The following is a 24,427-nucleotide window of genomic DNA, read 5'->3' as shown; positions in this document are numbered from 1 at the left end:
TTATGCATCTGCTATCGCACTGTGGAATTAATATAAAGCATCATACAGCAGAGACACATTTTAGATGATTATACTAACTATTATACAACACAATTTTAAGTGCTACAAGCTCCTGAGAGAACAACAACAACAACAACAACAAAAAAATCCCCTCCAAAATCATATAATGGCTGAGAAATCCTGTAACAAACTGCAATCCACAGCATAATAAATAGTGCAGTTAAAAGTACTTAATGCCACTAAATACCTGATTTCATTCTGATCAGGGACACAGTTTAGTTCGAGCAGAAGAGAGATGATTTGGAACTTCGCAAGACTATTACTGCCGACCGGCTGGGTTGCCTTTTTTTGGGAACACAGTGGAAGGATATGAATTTCAGAAGAGCTAGGGGAAAAAAACAGAACAGATTGTTATTTAAAATTTTTTTCAAAGGCCGAGACGACCACGCTGAGGGCTGAGTCTCACACAGGACAGCCTGGAAAGTGTTGAGGACTTGAGCAAAGCCTCGAGGTGTTTTACCGTGCAGAGGGCAGGAAACCTTCAGGAGCCGTGGCCATATCGTGCCGTGACAGTAGTTAGACATCAATCATGCCAATGCATGGCTGCTAATGCTGCACACAGACAGCAAAGTGCCGTTTGAGGTGTTGGAGGAGCACATCATCATCAGGCGAGGAGGGCAGTGGAGAGGAGCTTTCCTCCGTCACGCTGCTCTGGGCGACTATTTCCCTCTGCTCCCTATGGAGAGCGAAGCTGGGGAGGGATTTGGCAGCTCTGCCTTCCCGCAGACGTCTATAAATGCTCTCCAGCATCCGAACCGCCGGCTCCCCAGATATGCTGCTGCCGCCGGCTGCTCCGCCACAGCTGGACCTGCGTCCGCCGGTCCCCGCAGGGCTGCCGCCGCTTCAGGGCACTCCTGGGGTCTCCATCGAGAGAGGGGCAGACACAACATCTGATGCTTTGTTAATAAATAGCATTAGTCGTGTTTGAAGGCTGCTCATTGTAATTGTGGTATTATCTTAGATATTTTTCTTATGACTCTTACCTGACGCTGCTCACTCGAAGATCTCAAGAGGGGACGATAATTCAAGATTTGTAAAACCTTCTGAGCCAAATATTCTTTGCTTTCCTCTATGCACCAGCTGAAGACTGAGAGCGGAGAGGTCCTGAATGCTAAGAGCACCAGGGGAAGGAAAGCCATTTTCAGTATGCAAGAACTCTATGCATTTTATTGATTTTCCACCCCGGGACTGAACCTGCACCATTGCGCATTCCCTACCAGCCCCTCTCGTGTTAACCAGCGCACGCACAGCTCGCACAAGCTCGCGGCAGTTCATGCGGCATCCCCTGCCCGGCATAAACAGCAGCCAAAGCAGAGGGAGGGACCAACCCGTTAACGCTTCTCCATGATGAACTGCCATGCTAGTAATTAGCTGAAGGAGGTCAGAGCCTGAACCGTAGCTGGAATCATTTCTGATAAGCCTGACGGTTCATGTACTCGTAAAACCTTGACAGGGTACAAGTGCGGTGCGGATGAGCCGACTTATCCCCCCGCAGGTTTCCCAGGCAAAGGCAGCATCAGACTGATCGGATTTGATTATTCCAGCTAATATTTTCCCACTCTCTGTTAATTATGATGATTAAAGTTAATTACTGCTGATTAGAATTAGATTTATGAGTGGGTGCGTCGTGAGAAGCTGGCCAGGGAGGACGGGGGTCACCCGTGCCGAGCCCAGCCCTCGCCGGCACACGGAGCCGCTGAGCTGCCCCCACCTCGGGGCTGGGGCTCAGCAGCCGCTTGCGGAGCTTTTCCGTCCCTTCCCTGCGTGACCTTGGGCAAATCCTTCCCCCCCCCCGCCGGCGCTGCAGAGCTCTCACTGCCCGTGCCCGTGCCCAGCTCTTTGGGCAGCCCAACAGGCGTGAGCCGTGCGTGTGGGTGCCTGACAGCGGGCGCACACCCTCCCCTTTGCACCTCTGGAAGATGCCGTCGCGTAAATAACAGCGAGAACTGAGCTGGAAGGGCAGCAAAGTGCAAAACGGTGCAAAATAATTGAAAGCACGTGATGGTGAATCCCTGCTCGGTGGCTACAAAGCACAATATCTGAATTGAGAGGAGAGCTTGGAGCAGGAGCCTGAGTTTCTGCGCTCGTGCTGTGCGGTTGCACTACCCACGATCAAGCATCAGCAGCTGATTTTACCCTGAATTTTCCTAGTTTACGTTGCTGCCTCAATTTCCTACCTGTGGCAGGGACATGGTTATTAGGTGCTGGAGATGGCCACAGACACATTCCCTATCCAGCCACAGTGTGACAGATAAAGCAGAAAGGGAATAAAATGGCATAATACTAAAGAGACCGTGACTACGATGCCACCGAGCTGAGGATGCTCTTCCCGCGGCACACGCCTGCCTCTCCCGCAGATTTAGGGGCCGTTAGAGGATAGAGGCACGACAGTGTCATCTGCAGGGACAAAGGACATATGCTGCTAAATAAAGTTGCTATTATCCCCGTGCAGGAGGAGGCAGGGATGGGTGCCCGGGGAGAGGCAAGGAGAGGAAGAGATATCGAACAGGTAGTAAATTTTCAGGATTGCCCCCAAAAAGCATATCTACTAAGTAAATCCAATAGAGTGGGCTGTCTGTCTACATATAATGTATTCCTTATTAATAATGTAGCTATGATAGAGCCTTTTATTGATCTTCAATATATAAATCTAACCTCCCTATGAATAAAAAATGTAATAAGATCTTGGAAATAGACTAAATAATAGCACATGAACCCTAAATGACAGGGATAAATTGCAGCGCTGGGGAAATTGCTAATGGATGGCAGCCTGTGCCGCTTGCCCGGGATCCTGCTAGCGACAGCCAAGGGTCGGGCGATGATGCCGGCATGAAACATCTCGGCTGTCCCCGAGCACTGGGTGACAGCGGGACAGGGCTTCGAGGCTGGTCCCTGCTTCTCAGCTCATGGGAAGCCAGAGCAGGGCTCGAAAGGATCCTTAAAAAAAGGATCCTGTCAGGAATCCCCTTGCCTGCTCTTTGCTGTTCCATTCTTTGCATGGCAGTCACCCAAGCGCCAGTACAGTCCCTTTAGGTGCTTATTAGAGATGCTCAGGAGTTAGCGAGTGGAGGTGCAGGCTTTGATGCGTGCTCTGTGCTTGCTCCGGTCCATCTGTCTCTCTCCCCCTCCTGCTATTTTAACACCTAATAGAAAATCCAGCCCGAGCCACCGCATGTCTCCTGGTTTTATGTTAAAGCCATAAAGGGGCTGAAGCCATATATTGGTCTGCGTGTGCTCAGAACTTTGTCTATATTGGGGAAAATAATCCAGTTGTGTTTCTCAGCCCTGTAGCATGAGAAACTCCTTGAACAGAAGTGCCATTTCTCCCCCTGTTTGTCCTGAACACCTGGAAAGTTTTGCCCAGTTTACCCTTTGCAGCTGCAGAACTGGGATAACGGGTTTTGCTGCATCTGTAAAGAGCACGGAGGGATCTCATAATAGGTCTACCTCCAGATAATATACAAAATGATTACTATTCACATGTCACGGACAAACTTTTTCACAGCTCTCGCTTTTACTTCATGAAATAACCCCTTTTAGTGTTTAACTTTGCTCAGAAAGAATTATATTCCCAGAAACACTGGCTGTGCAACTTTCTTAATAGCAGCTGTCAGCATGGTCAGGCATCCTTTGCAGCAGAGACAAGAGATGCAATAATAACAACATCAATAATATCTACCTCTGACAGAGTGCTTCTTTTGTCAGTAGATTTCAAAATATTTTAAAAGATGAGCTTATTTACAGGACAGAAAGAGCAATACTCGTCGGAAGGAGCTGCAGGCAGGCGAGGGGCCGGTTGCAGGGTGCGTGGGGATCCCCACTTTCACCCTGAGCACCCGTGGCTGGGATGCAGAGAGAACCACGCAAATCCTGGCCCAGAGTGTTAACACTAACAGATTATTCCCATTAATATGAAGACAATTACACCGGATAATGCAAGGAGCGCAGCTCATTAGCCAGCTGGCAGGGTTGCAGCACTCGCTGGGGACCCGAGTGCGTTAACAGGGATATTACCAGTGTGCTACCATATAACTTGTCTGATCGCATTAACCGTGGGCCAGCCCAGGCTGCAAGAGGCACGCGGTGGTTTCCCCCCTTTTCCCCTTCAATCCGGCGTACTTCCCCAAGGCAGCGACCTGTAGCGGGGGTGACAAGTGACACGACACAGCCCCAGCCATCCCTGAGCAGGGAGAGGACTGGAGATGGGCTTCAAACAGCCCAGGGATGTGGGAGAGGATGAGAAATGGAGATGACAACAATGTTTTGGGAAGAGCTGCGGGGTGGGGAGGCAAGGAGAGAGGGGAGCGGTGACACATCCAGACCTCCTGCTGGTGTCAGGGGACACCAATCTTCCTCCTGTCTCACCCAAAACATTCACGCAGAAGAGCGATGTGCACGGGGGAAACTAGAGAATATCTATCATCTCTTCGCAAAGTAAAGTGAATCTCACCTGCACCGTGGCGATTACTGCGGTTATAAAGCGACTCGGACGGCTGCTATTAAATCTGTTCGTTAACAGCGTTGTCGTGGCAGGCAACTTTGGGCTATGGCCATGTCAAAGCCCATCGATCAGCCCATCTGCTTCAGACATGAGAAACCCAGAAGCTGCAGGAAAATACAGCATTTTTTGTCTATGGCAGGCGCAGACGTACCTGCTGCACCAGCTACGGCGGGTCTGAGGGTGCCTGAGCGGAGCCGGGGGCTGAAGGACCAGCGAGAGCTGCGGGATGGGACCCAGCAGCAGGCTGAGATCCCCAGCTCTGATCTGGAAGCGGGTTTCATCCCTCCACACCTCTCCTGCGGTTTTGCAGGGGCTATGGGGTGAGCTCCCCCCACAGCCATCGGCATAAAGCCGCGTTCGACAGCTGCCGTGCTCCATCCCGGCAGGATCCGGCCACACTTCAAAGCCGGATGATGGATCCCATCGCACAACGTCTGCTGCGAAGCATGTTGGGATCCTTTGAGATGAAATGTGGTATATAAATGTGACGGATGATTACGGCCAATGCATTTGGGTCTACTCACCGCAGCACTATCACATGCGTGCAGTTGCCAAGCGAGCTGCAGAAACATGCCTCTCTGTAGCTACAGGGAGGGGTTTATTAGCTGAGAAACCCTCTGGATGGTGATATTGCTCCAGAGCCACAATGGTTGCTCTTTGCAACATCCAGCATTACCTGCTCGGTGCTAAAAATGCCTGAAGTAGGTATCGTTCCCGTGCAGATGGCCCTGGCCAGGACGGCCTTGCTGTAGCATCTCCAGCAGTTGCTATAGCAGCATGGGTGAAAGAGAGATGCCTCGAGTGCGGTACAATGAAGGACAGGATGAGGTGGGGGGGATCTTTGCAAAACAGAGAGCTGCCAGCTCAAACAAATAATAAAAACAAGCAAAAGCCTGTGTTAGAGCAAAGCACGAAGCTGGTGGAAGGTGAAGAGGGAGCAAGGAGGAGGGGAGACACTGCGATCCCCATGGGATCAGGTGTAGTGGGGTGCTCAGGGGGAGGAGGTTGCAGAGGCAGCACAGGGGTGATTTTGGAGGGTCCTGGCCTCCCAACAGAAGAAATGCATGCCAGAAAAGCCAGAAAAAAACCCCGTGTGTCAGAAAAGAGCAACTCTACAGCCGAAACCCAGGTCCTCCTTCCAAAATTTTGGCCGCTACCTGCTGATGCACCTTTGAGGTGCCACCCGAGATGTCCCACACCCCGCCGCAGAAGCTCTGCCGATCCGCTGTGCATCAGCCAGCCGCCAAGCCCCGACGTACAGCAGCGGGAGCTGGCTCCCCGCCGAACGAGCCCCCCCGGGCGGGCAGCAGCACGCCGCTGGCTCCCCCCACGCTGCAATCAATAGTGTTTGTTCAGCGAGAGGACTGACAGCTCATTTTGCGGGACAGGTTGGCTTCACAATTGCTTGCTCAAGAGGAAATCTGATATGAAACAATAGGCTGGGGGGTTTTTTGGGGGAGCAAAACAGTGTTTTCTAATTCCAGCCTGTGCCTCGCTCAGTGCATCTTTTTTCCCCTCTCTCTTCTTTTCTTCCTCATCTTTATTCCCATTTTCCAGCACTCTCAAAGTCATGGCAGCATGCAGGCAAGCCCCTGGCATCGGGAGGGCTATCACTTGCTGCCACGCTGAGCAGCAGGATGGGGGGAAGGAGAGATTTGGGGTTACGTGTGCCTGCACGGCACCACAGGATTAACCCACTGTTGGGCACATGAACATCCCACAGCCCTGTCCCTCCGGACAGGCAGCAGACAGGCAGAGCAGGCAGCACACACCTTGCCCTGCCAGACTGCAGCACCTTGGCCCCTCTGTTGCAGACGCTGTCTGTGTGCTTCGGTTTTCCTCTCGCTAAAGTGGCCAATATAATGCCCAAAGCACAGAGCAGCGGGGGGATTCCATTTATAGAGAGGTTCAAGGTCCCTGGATAAAAGATAGCTAATCACTGAGGGAAACAGCCTGCCCCGTAAGCCTTGGAGAAAAACCTTTTCACACACAGGGGGGGGAAAAAAAGATATTAAGCTTTTATGGAAGCCTTTCTGTGGCTCAGAAACAAAAACCTGAGCCCACGGCTTTGCTGTCTGCATCTCCTGCTCTGGTTTGCAATAAGACTCCAGCATCTGCTGGCGCTCGGAGCATCCTGCCCTTGGAAAGCCAGGGAGGCTTCCCTCTGCGAGGCTGCTTCTCGGGCCGAGCAGGGAAAAATGAAGCGGCAAGGGAAAGCGGTTGCGATTACTGGGCAGATAGCAACAAATATATATGTTAAACACATGGAAATAAGAACAAATATTAGGGACGAGAAGGCAAATATTGAGCAGGGTCCAGCACTGAGACTAAACAAACAGTGGGAAATGAGAAGCTTGTTGAAATGAGATGAGCAGCAGGAGTATGAAAAATGCTGGGAATTAAACCAACAAGCGAATCCAGGCAGTGCCGCGCAGCGTGCCCGAGAGCCCATCACCCTGCGTCTGGGCTGCGAGTGCCCGTGGGTGAGAAATGACACCGGGGCGCAGGGCAGAGGACATCCCCAACGCCCCTTTCTCCAGCTTTGGATGCTTAATTCCCCGGCTATGCACAGCTCCAGCCTTGCAAAGACTTAAACACATGCTTAACGCTATGAATAACCCCGTCTAATGTCTTCGGTGAAGCCATCCAGTTCCGCATGGGCGTAAGTGATTGCGGGATCAGAGCTTAATTCTATTGAGCATTTTGGATACAGCTTGCTTGAAAGAGTCTGAACAATAAGTCTGCATTGTCCTCATTACAACCCAGAAATTCAAGAGAGTTCATTCTCTGATTTAAATCAGCTATGTTATTTAAATGAGGCAGGCAATTTATTTTCAATTCCTTTTCTAGATTTTCCCCGCTCTTTTTTTTATTTTATTTTATTTTTTTTTATCCACTGACAAAGTAGCATTTATTTCCAGGGGAGTTAAAAAGAGGGGAAGCCGGGTGGGCTGTGCAGGAGCTAACCATGCAACACCTACATTGTCATTACGTTTACCGAGTCGGTTCTGCCACAGGGGAATTACATCCTTCGCAAAAAAAGCTATTGCTGTGCAGGGGCTGGTGGAGACGTCTGTGTAAAATGATGTCCCTTGGGTCTTTGATGAACTGGGCGGCTCTAGCCAGGACACCCGGGGCTAGGCAGGAATACCCATCCGCGTGTGTCGTGGCTTCCAGTAAAACCTGTTAAACTGAGCCATTCAGCTGGATTTCTCTCTGACTTTTTAATACAAATGAGGTCCCTGATCCTCCAAAGACTTACGCACCTGCTTAACTTCGCACGCTGCAAATAGCCCCGGTGATCCTCGGTGCAGAAAGTTAAATACTCAAGTATATCTTTGCCAGATCGGAATCCAAAGTAGGCAACAAAAAGTTAAAGCGTTATTTTCCCTTATATAATAGACTCAAGCGTCAAAGGCTATTTCACCAGCGTGCCAGGAAATGTCGAGTCCTGAATGTCAGAGATGGGCACACTAGATTTAAAGAAAGCATCAGAGAAAAAAAAAAATAGGCTCAAAGAGACCTCAAAAAGATTATTTAGCCCAGTTTGTCCTTCCTCCCTCCCTGCGTCGAGAGTCATCTGCCCCCGTCCCTCGCTGCGATTAGAAAATTTATCGTAATACCCAGCCCCAAACTTTTCTTGCCACAATTTAAGGCTATGATGTCTTATCCTACCTACAGGGGATATGGAAAATAAGCAATTAAGAAATGTGAATGTCAAAGTTGTGACTATTTTTAGTTTGAAATTTAACTAAAAGGAAAGATTTTAATATAGCAGTTTGCTTTGCCACAGCTTCATCTAACTTTTTATCCAACTTTAACTTCTTCCTCTTTTCCCCAATTACTTTTTGAGAGATTAATTTAAAAGACAACGTTAGGGAACAGAAAAGGTGTAAGCGTTTATTTACCAGTCGAATAAAACTGTAGGATAAATATTTAGAGACCTGAAGAGAAGGAGAATGATAAGGCACCAGCTTTTCAGAAGCAGCCACAGAAGGTGCACAGAATGAAAACATGCCCACAACAGCGGAATACAGGAAAAGGGTAAAACAATGAGTACATCAGCCGTAAAAGAATACCAGTTTCTTTAGCAAAGTTAATGTTACGAGCTGTTGTTCCCCAAGGCTTATTTCTTTGGAGACGATTCAGTCACCAGACTAACCTTTCCCTAGGAACAACTGCTCCATCTTTTTTTGGGGCCAACTTTGGGCCAAAGTGGGGTATCGGGGTAAGATGTTGGACCGGGGGAGGCCGTGCACAGGCTCTGCAGAGATTTAGCACGGATTCCTGCGCCGATATCATCTTATCAAGCGACCTTGCCATGTCACTTATCTTCATCGCGCAAATGAGGGATGCGAGAGCGTCGCTGCCCTTCCGCGCAGCCTCTCCTGTTTATTTACAGCCCCCTTTATAGGAAGGAGGTGCCGGTTCTCATTTCGTGCGGTATCTAACACAATAGAGTGCTGATCTGAGTTAGTCCCCTAGATGCTACTAGCACGTAAATAATGGTAAAAATAACCTACACGGAGAGAATCGATAGACTTAGAGCCTGGGGAACCCATTTCAACCCTGAATAAATTCCAGACAGGGTTGCTTTACCAATTGATTGTCCCCACCAAGCAATGCATCCATCACCGGCAGCAATCTGTGATCGCGGATGGGGTTAACCTCAGAATATTCGCTCCTCTGCTGGGGTGGCTCAGGAGATCCTCCGAACAGGAGAGCCGCTTGGATACGCACAAACACCGAGAGCGAGACCCGCTCCTCTCTGCTGTGCATGGGGACTACATTGCGAGCCGCTGGATGCCCAGGGGATGGGCACGGGGATGCTGCGGTGCAGGAGCGAGAGGCTCAGGGCTGCTGCTGGAAGGAGCTCAAGGCTCGGCTGGGACAAAAGCCTCCTCTCCCAGAAGCATCCACAGAGCCCAGGGGAGGTGGATGCAAAAATATCACAGAGACCTCGTGTCCCGTTCAGTGGTTCAGGACCAGTCTCTCCATCACAGGAGCGCTAAATCAAACCCACCGAAGGACTAACAAAAAACCCCCAAAGTTAAGAAAGAGGCAGAGGCGGCTTCGTAACAACCCAGAAGTAGTGATAAAACCAAAGCTAGCCCTAACCTGGGTGTGCGAATAATCCTGACATCTCCAGCTCCCTATTTTTCATTTCCTTTGAAAATACAGAGTGTGCACAAAATACATAGAAATGTAATCCAGCTCAGTGACTCAGGTCATTGCATTGTGCATCCATGGACACCCTTTCAATTTTTTTTTTGTTTCAAGCATATTGGATACAAATTGCTGGGGTACCGTCAGCTGCTTAGGCTCGGGGAAATTTTACAGCGGGGGCGAAACAGAGAGAGCAGGAAGCAAGGGGAGCTGAAGTAGAAAAACTGCTGAAAAGCCTCCTGTACTTGTCAGGAGTATTAACTTAGGATGATGTAGGGGAAACAACTAAGTGGTTTTTGTGTCAGCTACACTGAATCAAACTTGTTCAAATATATGCAGGCATGTGTGCAGTGAAGAATATAACCTATCTCCAGAATGGAAAGCAGGCTCTTAGTTGGAAGAGATTTTTATATTTTGCAAATATGAAGAAAGCTGTGTATAAATTAGATTAGGTGTGATGGGGGAAACACCAGGCAGGGGCTGCTGAGCCGTCCTGAGATGCAGCAGGGTGGGGATGGGGGCAACAGGGCAGGGAGCCCCCAGCAGAGACGGCAGCAGGATCGGGGCTGTACCAGGAGAAAGGGAAACCCACTGAGAGTGAGGGGCCGTCCCCACGAGCAGGAGCCCAGGGGGACGAGCAGCAGGGCAGGATGCCCAGGCTTGTCACCAAGCCCATCTCCCTCCCGCACTGCTCAGCCCCCTTTCCTGGGCACCTAGAACGTAGCTTTGCAGTGCTACCAGCTGCTGCAGACATTAATTCATTAATATCTGTGACACTCCATGTCCTGGGGGTGATAAAGATGTAAGAAGCATCGATTACAATTATCACTTTCTTTTTATCCTATTATGACTGCGTGCGCTGCCCGGCAGAGGTGAGCTCTGAGCCAGGACACACACACCTCTCTAGGGGTAGGAGAGAAAGAGATTTTACTCTAAAAACTGGCCAAAGCGAGAACTTCTTTTGCTGGCAGATTGATCACCCACACGACTGAGGCCACTGCTGAGCCGAAATGCATCTCTGAAGGCTTAGGGACAGGAGAGATAGAGCAATACATCAGTGCCACCCACTCTAATGCTGAGGGATGAAGCAGCTTGGGGACCCTTTGGGTCCCCCCAGCCTGGCAGTAGCCCTGAGAGCTGCTTTTTTTTTTTTTAAAACACCCTCCTGCAGCACATCCCGGCCCCCCCCATCCCCTCACCCCACTGCGCGGTGCCACAGGCAGCCCTGTTTCTGGGTGATTTGGGGTGAGTGAGCTCTCGCTCCTCTCTCCTCCATGGTCTGGGGACTCTGCTGTGCTGCAGAGGAGCAAAGGGAGGGGAAAGGACGGTACCTGCTGACCTGCCTTCCCTTCCCAGGCATCCAAAACCCCAGACGGGAGAGGCAGCCTGCCCTGCCGCTTTGGCTCTCCATCAGTTGCAACACGCGGCGCTTGTATCTGCGTACATGCACATACAAGCACGTGTATTTATGCAGCACGTAAGTGCAATGCAAAGCCAGGAGCATGGTTGTTTCAGGACAGCAGATCAGTTACCTGAAAGTTCCCCTTCTAGACCCCTTCTGGTTTCTAGACCGTGTTACAGATAAGGCTGGGGTGACACCAGCAGCCAAGCTTAAAACGCAATGGAGCCTGGCACCCTGTGAAGGGGGGGTACTGCCCGTCTCTGCCGCTTCAGCTGCAGCCTGGAAGATGAATGGCAAAGTGCTCGAGTGCTTTCGGGGGGTTTTGGCACAGTGGTGGGGCATCGGAGCCGCTTTTCCTTTCTGCACGATTGCAGTTTAGTGTCTCCCTCCAGGGCACTCCTGTAAGAGTTAGTGGCAATGAAAGGGCAGCCGGCATCCTAGAGGAGCTTCCAGAGGAGCCCTGAAGCTGTCCCAAAGCTGCTCATCCCGACGGCGTGCTCTTTATCTTGCAGGACGAGTGCATTCCTCACCTTCATCTCCTTTCTGGTTGGCTTGCCATGAAATCCTCTGAGTGCCCTTTTTTTTTTTTAAAGCATGTGTTTTGCAAACGAATAAACTGAGGGCGATTATTAAGATGAAGAAGTAATTGTAGTGGAAGATTCGAAGCAGAGCAATATGACCACGGGCAGCTTCTTCTGGGAGGGAAGCCAACAGGGCCTGGCTTTTGCTTCCCAGCCGTTAAATCTCAAGGTTTGCTGTGCTTTCCATACCATATATGATGCCTCATGGATGCTCATCCTCAAGACTTCTTTTCCACTTACTGATCTGGTCCCCACCACTAAACATCTCCAAACCCAGGGAGAATTTGATTCAGGAGCTGAGCTCTGCAGCTCAGGTCAGTATTTCTTACCCTTCCCAATCTCTGAATCATTTCTTATCCTTTCCCAGTGCCCCTTCTGCTGTTATTTGCTTCAGCAAAGGAAAAATGGGAATTAATGGTCTCTTGCCTGGGCAAGCTGCATTCCTGGGCTCCTGCCTGCTCCCACCCCAGATGTGTCTGTCCAGAGCGGGCAGCAAGCAGAAGGCTACTGGAAATTGCCTTCTGGCCTTAAGGAAATTGTCTTCCCGTAGCTCACAGGGAGGGTCCGGCTCGTTGCTGCTCCCCGTGGGATGCCCTGGCTGGAAGGGCATCGCTTGCGTTTGCCCCTTGCTTGCAATCCCTGCGTGGGAAATAGGTCTCTGCCGCGCTCGCCGGTGTGTACCGAGTGATGCTGCCTGCCAGGATGATGAAACCATCCGCTCCAGATAAACCTCCACAGGGGACCAGTGCTCTCCTCTTCCTCACCAAATGGTTTTGGAGTTTTTTTTAACTTATTGTTGCATGGAAATAAGGCTAGTGTCAGGGAAATGTGTGAGCACACACTAATTCCAAGCACTTCTTTAAGTGCTCAGCTGAATCAGAGTCATAAAAACATGGCCTGCACTTCAAATACTTGCAGGAGGCTGAAGCTATCCACAGTCTGCCCGTGGAAAGAGACTCTGGAAACAGGACAGGATGCTCAGTTACCATAACCCTCCCCAGGGACAAGTATCACCCACCCTCGATCACCTTACAAACACCAGCTGCAGGATTTTACACAGGCTTTTGCTGGAGCAACACTTCCTTCTGTTGCTAGACATATCTCCCAGGGGATAGGGGATAAAGGGAAGCAGCTCTGAATGGCCACGCTTTAACAATAATAGCAGAAAGTTAGGACAAAACATAACCTCAAGGGTTTGCTCAAGAAACAGATGGCTTAATGTTTGTTTGAAGAGCTTTTTGAGTAAAAATAATACTAGTAATAACATTTAGTCATTAACAGCACTGTGCATGGGAGGCTCACACAGCACTGTAACGGCACAAGTGGATTAAGCCTTATTTCTGAGCAAAGGCAGGAGGAAAGGCAGGTCAGGCCCGGCAGCAAAACTTTCAGGCAACCAGTGCCAAAGCAATGCAGACTTCCCTACCCGACCCTGCAAACCCCCCGCGGCAAGCGGGGACGGGTCAGGGGTTGCACTGTGCATCGCATCTGGGGCTTCCCCATCCCAAATTATCTGGGACTTCGGGCGAGTCCTCCGGAGCTGCGGTGCCCTCGGACACTGGCTAGTGCCTGAAGAGCAACCCCAGCCTGCAGGCCCGTGCCAGCCCAGCGTTCCCCGTGCTGCAAGGAGAAAATCCCTCTGTTTTCCACCCTTCATCCGTCTCAGCCCCCAGATGGGCTGTGGGACCCCCCACCACATCTGGGCAGACCCCACAACACCAACCTCCCCACCCTTCCTGCTAACGAGCTAAATAAAATGCATTTCTACCTCTGTAAGCAATAGCATTGATTTCACAGCCTCCTCCCTGCCCCGAAATGCATCGCAAAGGATCCTTGGGCAACACGTGTTTTGCTCCGGCTCGCTTTCCTCGCAGGGAATAACCTTTTAAGAGAGGGGCTGTAGGCTGGGAGAATAGCTGCACGGCGCACACGCGATCTGAAGGGTTTGTGGCATGATAGGAAAAGGAGGGAGGGAAAGTGCAAATTGTTTTCTATATTTTTTAATAACATCTCGCCATCTGACACGCCACTTTTTGTAACAATTACATTTCTAACCCAGCCGCTTAATTGGATTTTGTTTAGCAACTTGTACGATGGAGTCTTTCAACTTAATGACGCTGCGAGTGGCACGAAAGCAAAGATCCACCGCGGACTTGGCTGGGAGAGGCACAGCACCGAGCTGGGATGCTCCCTGCGTGAGCCGGGGGTTTATAATCCTTATTTTTTGAGGATCAATGTGCAGCTTCGTAGCCAAAGGAGGAGTAAAGAAACCTAGAGATATGTGAAAGGAGCAGAGGTGTAGCTCCAGCTGCCCGGGGGATGGGGTTTATGTACAGCTCCCATTTTCTTTTAAGGCTTTCCCCAGTAAACAGCAGAATACCTGAGGGGTTTTTTTGCTTGAGTTTCTTTTCTGCCTGCTCTCCAGGCGAGAGTTTCACGAGTGTCTGAAGTTTATTATCCCTGTAATTCCCTTCGATGGGTGAACGTGCAAAGATGGCATTATCACAGGAAAAAAAAAGCGAAGCAGTTGGGTTCATGGGGGGATGCCTGCACTGCGCAGGGACAGCAGGGCTGGGGCTCAGCCCCGGCCTCGGGGCATCCCACACTGCCTGCCACATCTGTGGCCACCGGGGATAAACCTCCAAGAGGCTGCCAGCCAGAACACCTTTCCCTAACACAAAAGTCACTTTGGATTACAAAGAAAATAAAAAAAAAATCCCCAGCAGCAGCAGCATTACGTTTCCCCGCCCCCCCCCTTGGTAAGGCAGAAATTACAGCAAGATTGAAAGCAGAGATCCTAATACGTTTTCCCTCAGGTGTTCTTAAGCTCTGAAAGGTGCATATGAGGACTTGTTTAACAGAGATAACTGTGACACCACGCCAAATAAATTCAGGCTATGAGAAGAGCTGCTGACACTTGGACAACTTTGAAAAACCTTCTAGTTAGAAACAATTCTGCCAATATGTCATATTTTCGGCGTTCTTCCTTCCCCTTTATTGCTGCAGAGAAAGCAAAGGTGCTGTCACTTAAACCCACTGATTTGGGTAAGTAAGTGTATGCCTTCCAGGGATAAAGGGAGGGGAAAAAAACCCAAACCGCCAAATATTCCAGTTTTTATATGGTTTCCTGGCATCCAGGCAGGAAAGGAGGCAGCCAGGTAGGAGCCGAGCGGGTGCAGACCCCGTGGGTGCGTGCATCGCTGCTGGAGAAGAAGCCGGCTACAACAAGGTGAAAAACAACTCGTGCCTTTCTGCCCCCAACCTAAACCCAAACTTCTCCCAGCAAAAAGTATGGAGGGGGAAAAACAACAGCAAAAATGAGGGCAGGGCTCATTCTGCACGGACCAGCTCAGCATAAAGCACCAAGGCGTCCCGCTCTGGGGTGGGGAGGAAGCACAAACGGATTTATTCCTCCCGCCTGCTTTTGCTCCAATTTTGGTTTAATTACATGGAGCAGTTCCGTGGGCACAGCTCCCCTTGCACAACTTTCTCTCCTGTAGTTACACAGCAGAATTTGCCGCACAGGCACCGTGGAATTATACACTGGGTCCTAATATTTCAAAACCCAACAGGAACAAATATCCAATTATATAGTTCAGTGATGCAGCACCATATTGGCAGCCAGGGAGGAGACGGAGTCACCGCTTCAGACTCCAGAGAAAGTTTCCCTGCATAATAAGTCAAGCCAGTGGCCTGGCTTCTTCCAACTAGGGAGCCCTTGCAATGCACACCGGCTTCGGCACCGCTCGGAGCATGAAGCCGTGCCCCTTTCTTACGCAGCCGCTTCCCGGAACGGGATACAAGGCAGTTGTTTGGAAGTTAATTGAATGTCACGTAGCATTAAGTGCAACAACAGACCCACTGCATCGCCGTACTGATACGGAATGGTGAATGACATTTGTTTGTTTGATGTGGGTTTGATCGGGTTTGTTCGCAAGCGTTGGGGCAGTTCTGCCTGACCAGGTCGGACTAAAAATTAAAATTAGTTTACACCAAATGTACATCACATCGTCTTGCTGACTTAAGTGAGATTGCTTCAACTTAAAACAGTCCTGAGATGGATTAAGCCTTATCACTTGGTTTTGCAAAAGCAGAACTAGTATTGATTTGGATTGGGAGTCTTTATTACCCTACAAGTACATAAATGGGAGCAGCGGAGCTGAAAACGCTATGGCTTAAGTTAGGCAATTGCTAGTTAAAACCGAGAGGAAGCTCATTTTCAGTAGCGCTTGGCTGTCCCGGGGTTGCCATCGCCCTGGCAGCAGGCTTGTGCTGGGTGCGCCCGCGCTGCCTCCCGTCCCCAGCTCTGCCCACCCAAACCACTGTTGCCCGAGCCAAAATACCCAGTCCCCTCGTGCAAACCCAACAAGAAACTTGCAATTAGTTTCTATACTTCACCTTGTCGCTAGAGAGAGGCAGGAGGATGCACAGCACACGCATGACTCACGCTTCTTTGCCTTTTTTTTTTATATTATCTAGTGGCCTGCAAAGGGAAAACCGTGCTAGATGATTGCAAGAAAAGAAAAAAAAAAACAACAAGCCAAACAGCACAATCCTCTTTGCTTAGCATTTCCAGCCTGCCTGAAAGAAGAAAGCACTGGGCTGCTCATTTTGCTTTCCCTGACTAATTGACTATAAGACAGTATTGCTGACCTCTTACTTAAGGGCTAGACACGTAATTGCAGCAAGCAAGCACACCCAACCACGGAGTATTACAGGGGGTGCTCGAGCGTTAAGGCTCCTCCAAATAACCAGCCAGCAAATGGAGCTCTTAAGGATACTTAGAAAAAAGTGTTTGTTTTTCTTTAATGTTTTCCCCAATATTCGCCCTGCACCGACTGCTCCAGGCAAATGAAATCACTGTAGGAGCAGTTTTCTCCTTCCCTCATTGTGCCTGATGATTTGTCGTCCGATTAAATATAGCACCCGTTTAATATGAGCTACATCGTCCATGGGAGGATCCCATCCTGAACCTGCGGGAGGTTAGACTGGATAGTCTAATAGGGCTTTAATGTCTCTGCTGTGATCTTTAAATATATTTGCAATCACCAAGATACAGCAGCATCTTCTGCGAGTATGAAAAAGAGAAGAAAAAGGGGAATTTAAGGGAGACCATCTGTATCCCAAAGACTCAGGGCGAGGGAGGAACGGCTGGAAACTGGAAGTCCTTCCTCCCAGCAAGGGGAAGGACACGGGGGTGCTGCTAATTAATCTGATGGGTTTGACAAAACGAAGGGCTGGAATTAGCAGATGACTGCACATATTTCTCCCTGGTGAGGAGCCGGCGCATGGCTGAAGCCCCAAGCGTTGTGAACTATTTGTAGCAAACAATTTATTCATGAATTTAGCTTATTTGCTGCGTGAACCGTCAGAGAAAAAGACATGGTGTTTTCCTGCCTATCTTTGTATTTCTCATATATATTCTGCGTCGCGTACTTGCTTTAGGCTACTGCCTGGCTCTTTGCGTGCGCAGCATCCCTGCCTGCCCGGGGTCGGGTGTGATGGGTGTACAAGCACGACAACCCCCGGGGAAACCACCCAGCTCCTACAGACAGGGATGTCAGCTGGGTTTTGTGGTTAAGGTACTTGTCTGGGACCTGCGTTTCTCCAAGTCTTTTGGGTTTGGCTCAGAAAGTCCCAGTAAAAGGTCAGTTCTCACTTTTCCTTCAGGTTTTGGTTAAGTTCATCAGAAATCACCTAATCTTCTTAATCCATTTTTATCAGCCCTCATTAGGGTCTTTATTTGTGCCCAATTTATCTCTGCTGCCGCAGCCTCTGAATGAGGATGTACAGCATCTGCCCTCCGGTTTTTTTTTTTGTTGTTGATGCTTATTTACAATCACATTTTCAGTAGAAATCAGCCCATTTATTCATTAACTTTAATATGTCCCCTTTGGTGCACTGCTGCTGTTCAGAATTTTATCATCACTTACTGGGCCTCTTTCCATACGTCAAAACTTTATTAAATATGTTTCTAACAGGGTGGAAATGTATAAAAGACACTGAAAGCTTTTAAATTGTGGCAGTTTTGCATTTTGTTGATACCCTACCCAAGCAATAAGATATGACAGGCAGGCAGTGCTTTCAGAGGCAATTATATCACACTTCAGGAGGCGGCATGGGGAGCGATAATACGGAATGGGAAGGAGATAAAAGAAAACAACTTGCTCTCTCATTCTCTTGCACACATCCACAAACCCACCACTGTCCCGCCGGGACCAAGTGAGAGATGAGGGAAGACATCAGAGGTGTTATTACGGATGATACAAGGCAGGATAAATAGCAGAAAAGAAAGAAGGTGAAACTCAGCAAAAGATAGTTTAAAGTAATTAACAGAGAGATAATGGCCCAGATCCTGTGATGCCGGAATAAAAGCAGTTTACACCAGCCAAGAAACCAATGATGCTTTCGAAAGGGGGGAGTATCTGACTGTGGAGTATCTCCCCATCTCACTCCTCTGTGACTCAGCCACCATAGGAAATAAGAAACAGAGATTTATCTATTTATCCACTTAGCATCCCCGTCAACATCGGAAACAAAACGTCTATCTACCCAGACATCCACGTACACTTTTATAACTACCATCCTTTCCTCTGTTTCTCTTCCCTCCCATTCTCCGACACATTCAACATAGAAAACAGGAGAGAAAAGTATGTTTATCTACCCAAAGGGCATGTTTCCATTCACTTTGTTTTTCCCCTATGCTTAAAGAAAAAAAGAGCAGCCTGAGATAAAATGCCTTTACAGCCCAGTGAGGAAATGAAAACCTCATGAAATTAAAAGTCTCCTTGGAGCCAGAGCAAAGGGGGGACCCAGCTGCTACAGGCTGGATCCCGGGCTGGGATGCTCGAGCCAGGTGAGCAGAGCTGGCATTCTCCCTCCACAGGAATAGCAAGAAGTTATTTGAGCCCCAGGACGAAATACAGGACACCCGAGGGGATTTGGGAGCCCAGATGCGCTGGACTCGTACGGGAAGCAGGAAAAAAAGTCTATGTGGTTGTGTTTTTTCCACACCAGGGAGGGATGGAGGCTGCAAAAGGGGATGGCAACTGCCACCAAGGGCTACTGAAGTAGGTCTACCGTGCTAATTAATCATCAGTAATGAATTATTGCACAACTGCCTCGTGGCTTCCCCTGATTTTGGGCTCAGAGACAGGTTTTGTCCCAGCACCAAAGGCTTCTGCTGGGAGGGTGCATGCACAGCCCCAGCGCCTGCCTCTCCCCTGCCTGGCACGCAAGGCTTATTATTAGGTTAATTAAAACCATAAAAGTGAATGCCGATTTGCAGTGAACATTTGGGAGCAGATGGCAACAAGTACCGAGCTCCATAAAAGAGAATTGGAAGTTGTCAAGTGTCTCCGGCTCATCTGTGCTGGGGCGCTGGGGGAGCAGCAGGTTGGGGTTGCGGGTCCCTCGTCTCCGAGCCCCCCGGTCCCACAAGCACCAGCACTGCCAGTAACCCCACGTGTAGCTCCCAGGGGACCTCTATGGCTGGAAACTCGTTAAGTTTTAAACCAAGTGAAACCTGAGCCTCTCCTGTTGAATCCCCCCCTCCCCATACGTGACACCGCAGGGAAGTGATGGGGACGGGAAGTTTCTCAAATCCCCTGGGCTCTCAGCAAAGGGGTTACAGCAAAGTTCACGAATCCGTCAAAGTTAGGGTGAAGCTATAGCTGATTTCCATTCTGCACAGGAACAATGTGGCATTTGATTATTTCAGCTGTGTTTTGCTCTGAAGAACCCCATTTGGAGCTCCGCATCTTCTGATACAGCTGGGATTTTCAAAATACCCCATGCAGGCAGAAAAGTTGCAGATACCCGTCAGAGCTGACATAGGCAGCTGGCAGAAGGCAGCACTCAAAAATGCACGAGGAAGCAAAGTTTGGCTGGCTTCATGAATGCCACGAGCACCAAAATGCACCCTGAAGCTTCAGCCTTGACCCCCCGGCACCCCCTCATCGGCAGGGCTGGCAGCCCAGGAGGGTGCCCGGGTACCTCACCCCAGCTCAGATGCATGCACACACACCCACCGTGCCAGGAAAACCACTCGCGAGGCAGAAGTATTGAATGGAAGAAAGACAGCAGGAGAAATGAAGACAAACAGCTTGAGCTCCTTTGTTCCTACTGTACATTCAAGAAAAGAGCAGGCAGCGCTGTTAAAGGCAAAAAAAATCCAATAACATAAAAAGCTATTACAAGCTACCCAGCAGGCTGGACTGCTGCTCACCCGCTCCCGTCCCCTCGAGCGCATCGTGGGTCCCGGGGGACAAGGGGCTACTCCTGGCCAAGGGCTCAAGCCACCAAGGCTGAAATTGCCCTCGCAGAGGGCAGATTTCCTGGCCCAGTGACCCCTCGATGGGTTTGGCATCTCCAACATCGCAGGGGGAGCTGAGCTGCCATCATCGTGGTGAAACGAGGTCTCAGCTGGGGCTCCATGAGGTTGGACCTTTCCCAGGTACCAGGCACCTATTGCACAATTTTTAGCTGCATTCCCATGGGAAATTTGGAAGGCTTGAGAAGGCAGCCGAAGCACTGACAGAAGGCACTGGGAAGGACTAGCCTGGCTGCTTTGGATGGATTATGTCCACACCAGCAGTCAGGCAAGGGAGATGCACCCAGATGAGGTGCAGCTGGCATGGGAATGGGCTTGGCTTGGCTCTGGGTGGCTTTGGGTGCAGCACCCATAGACAGGGGAACGTCTCTGCAGCACAGGGAGGGATCAGAAGCATTTTGGAAGACGACTATGGCAATTGGAGCCAGATCTCGAGTACAAAGAAGGGGTTTATTAGCAGGAACTGCACTGCAACAGCAAATCCTCCCTCTCCGAACAGCACCACTGCAAGGAACGGCTCCATCCAAATGTTAATGTTTTTTTGTTGTTGTTTAATTTGTGAACTTATTTATCTGGTAGTCTAGAAAGGCTGCCTTGTACTCAGGATGCTGAGCACAGCCAGTCTGTGCTGCTATGATTAGATGGCTGAGACCCAACCTCAGCAGCTGCTAATCCTGACTATTAATTAGAAGATTTGGGGTAAGAATTCCAACACAGAGGCTCAGTTAAGCTCGAGCAGTTTCTGCATTTTCTTTCCTCCCCTCCTCTTCTCTCCCCACAGCCACCCAGCCCCTGCCGGTCATAATCCCTTGCAAAAGCTACGCTGCCAGCAGGGTCCAACCCTGCCAAGCGAGGACAGCGGGGCACGGGCTCTGATTTTCATCCCTGGAAAGAAAAAGCCAGGAGACTGCCGTAGTGACACAGGGAATTCATCCTAGCCTGAAATGACAGCATCTTCTCCTCAGGCCAGTTCATTAATTTTTATATCGCAGTGGCTTTGAGAGTCTTCAATTGAGGTCAGCGCCTGTTTTATTGGGTGCTGTATATGCACGTTGCAAAACACTGCTCCGGAGTATTTAGGTCTTGCTCAGACCACATCACGTAGCTGCCTAATGTGGGCTGGGTGATTACTCCTCTCTGCCGGGGAAAATAGGGGTCACGGCAGCCTCCTTGCCCCAGGTTGGGGACTGCTGGCCGGTCTGGCTCCCCAGGCTGTCCCCAGCCTGTCCCCTCTGCTCCGACCTTCTCCTGAGCTGCACTGGCGAGACGGGGCTGTAGGATGCTCTCAGGCATCTGCCAAGCTCCATTTTAACATGCAGAGAGAGGTGGCATCTTGAGAGCTGGGCAAACACAGCCCAGCTATCCCTGTTCTCCAAATTATTTGTTTGCACCGAAACCTAATTTGCTCTAATTGTTTTCAGGGCTGCAGTCGCTGCAAACGGTCCTGAGGATGAGTCAGCAGAGCTGTGCCTTGCACCCCTTGCTCAGGGATGGGGAAGGGGATGCAACCTGGGTGTCCTCTGAGCGGTGGGAGAGGCCAGAAGAGCTGATGCTCAGGTTTTTTGCATTCCTGCCTGCACAGGAGCTGATGCCTGTTTTCCTTTCCCAAAGAGAGCGGCTGTGATGAAGCCTGTCCCAGCACGGACACACAGCATAGCTGAGCAAAGGGTGGCTAGTTCTCCTTGGACTGCACCCAAGAAAGGGGTTCAAAGCCATTAACATCTCTGAGAATGAAATATTGATGGCCAGAAAGCTGTTAACAGGAACAAGAGAATTGGCAACCCCAACACCTGGTATCCTGCCCATTCTGCTTGGAAAAAAAAAAAATACAAATTAAAAAGAAGAGGAGGGGGAGGACTGATGAGAGCAAACGCAAGTGAGATAAAGCAAGCAGCGGTGCCGGGAGGCGAGGGACCCGTGGGCTGATAATGCACAAACAGGCCTGTCTCTCTTTTCTCCCCCTTTTGCATTTTATAAACTAAATTGATTTACCGAAGAAAGGAACACTTACCACATTCAAAGTGAGTAGCTTTCTCTTTCTAAAGGAGGCAACAGCTTTAATTGAATTTCTGAGGGTTTGTTTTTTCCGTTTCCCTTTTTTTTTTTTTTACCCCCTCCTGTAAATCAGTATATTACATCTGAATGAAAAGGAGGCACGCATCCAAGCACATGCGCTTCAGAAAGCTGCCATCACAAGCTCCCCAAGCGGGAGGGACGGAGGCAGGACGAGGGATGCAGGAGAGGATTTCCCTCGCCTCCGGCAGTCACTCACCGGTGGGACGTCTCCCACACTGCTGCTCTTACTCCTTCCCCACCTCCTGGGCATGTCTTGGTGTACCTTGTTCATCGTACGGCTTTGACTAGTGCTTGTTTATAGTTGGGCTTTTGCAGATACTGGTCTCTTCATACAATTTCTCCCTCTTAATAGATTCCCCCCCCCCTTTTATTTTTTCACAGAAAAGTGACCCAGAGCAGCTCAGCACTCTGCTCTGGAGACGCTAATGTCCCATTTCATAGACCTGCCATGATGGAGACCTTCCTACCGTGCTGTGCTCCAAGCTCTGCAGAGCTACCTCTGCTCCCCCCACGCCAGGGGGGCTCAGGACCCCCCAGGACCAAGCAGGGCTTTTCCTCCATGCTCCTGCCCCAAGCTCAGCAGGGACACATCTCAGACCAGTTGCAGAAAGAAGAGCCTGGCTGAGTAATGCCAAGAGGAAGGTTTGCAGAGCAACTCCCCAGCACCATCCACGCAGCACCCCCATCCTTCTCCCCAAAACACCCCGAGCACCTCCGAGCCTCCCCCTCTCACTGTCTGGAGAGGTTTCAGCTTTTTCTCCCTACTGTGGCATTTCCGCCCAGCCCTCCACTGACACATTGACTCGAGGAAGTTTTTGAGCAGGAGATAATTAATTCCAAAATGAAACAAACATTTAACCTTGGGTCAAATGAAAGACTGAGTCAATCCCAAATGATTTCCTTTTTTTAATCCTTTTCCCCAAATAAGAATAAATTGCTTTCACAGAATTGGAAAAAAAAAAAACCAACCCACTGTGATTTGCCCACCTCTGCTGCTGAGAAGTGCCAATAGTATTGCTCAAGGAAGGAGAGCCGGGGTGAAGGAGAAAGACAGGAATTCATTTTGTGCATCACTCACGCTAACTACCAGCAGCTTCCCAAACCAGGGGAACCAGAGTATCTCCACATCATGTCAGTGACATCTGTATTTAGCAGAAATAGCCCAATTATTTAGGGATTTGGGGCGGGGGGGGGGGGGGGGGGGGGGGAGAAGAGCATAATTCACAGCTTGGGGTAGACTGGACAGGGCTGGGGGAGCTTTGCAGGCTGGATTGAGAAAGAAATCGCCTTTTCCCCACATCACAAAATTTACACTATTTGCTGCATCGTTGTACATGAATTACACAATGAAAGAGGAGCTGCTGTTTGGGTCGGGGGCAATGGGTACCCTTGCTGGTGAAAGGATTTGAACTATACTGGGGTGGAGGGGGCTGCAGATACCCCCACATCCCCAGACACCCTCCCTTTCCCCTACACCACCCCATCTGCCAAGGAGACAGACAGATGGATCCATCAGGGCTGGTTTATCTTTAGCTTTCACGACTGCACAAGTGGAAGAGGCCTCGCGGCGACATTTCTACCCACCCAGACATGGAGTGGTGCAAAACCAGCTCCAGCTTACTGGGTTGCATTGGTACCATGCCAATTCACACACACACAGCCTCACCATATGCATGGTCAGACACTTCTGGGTTTGAAGCCACTGCCAGCAGAAGAAATTCTCATTTTGAATACCAGAAGGGCGATTAACAGCCTAAATACAGTGGTTTTTCTCCCATATTTCCTTCTCAGCAAACACCTACAGGGATGCTTAATTGCAGCCCTCTCTCCCTGTCTGCACACATCAAATCTGTGTGCACAGACACACCAGCGCAGAGACACCAACTTTTAATACATCCCCACGCTATTTGTATAGTGTTATTGAAGCACTGGGACTATGGTCACGTCTGCCCCTTTTTTATACACCAGAAAATTAAATTACACACACACAGAGTTGTTATCCCCACACATATACACACACTGCAATTTGCATTCTGGTTAGGAACAGACTCTTTTCATATTCTTGCAAATATAGCAGCCTCTTGGTCTTAATAAATTCATGAGCATTGATTCCTGGGGGTAACTGCATGAATATTATACTAGAAGACCCAGTGTTTCTGACCAACACAAAATGCTTCTTTCCTCTTTCCCTTCCCCTCTCCTCACAACCTGTAAAACCTTGCTACACCACATACCTGTAGTCGGGTGGAGAGAGCCCACGTGCAAAATCAACCGCAAAGCACGCCGAAACACTCAGAGCTGGCTTCTGA

The 24,427-nt window shown here is 49.8% G+C and overlaps 1 long non-coding RNA gene across 2 annotated transcripts; it reads right to left on the bottom strand.

Annotated features, from left to right (window-relative positions):
- Nucleotides 1–904: 904 nt before the first annotated feature.
- On the bottom strand, nucleotides 905–24,427 carry LOC127025404 (uncharacterized). Of its 2 annotated transcripts, XR_007767667.1 has the most exons (4): nucleotides 24,353–24,427; nucleotides 16,109–16,193; nucleotides 1,044–1,171; nucleotides 905–956 (listed from the first exon to the last, which is right to left on the bottom strand). It is a non-coding gene; the product is annotated as an uncharacterized LOC127025404 (long non-coding RNA). The 2 variants fall into 2 exon arrangements; XR_007767666.1 differs by lacking the exons at nucleotides 905–956; nucleotides 1,044–1,171 and adding an exon at nucleotides 13,727–13,981.

This window comes from Gymnogyps californianus, chromosome 23 (genome assembly GCF_018139145.2).
Source record: "Gymnogyps californianus isolate 813 chromosome 23, ASM1813914v2, whole genome shotgun sequence".
Taxonomy (NCBI): Eukaryota; Metazoa; Chordata; class Aves; order Accipitriformes; family Cathartidae; genus Gymnogyps; species Gymnogyps californianus.
Note: the sequence above shows the minus strand (reverse complement) of the source record. Positions and strands in the feature narration are given on the sequence as shown.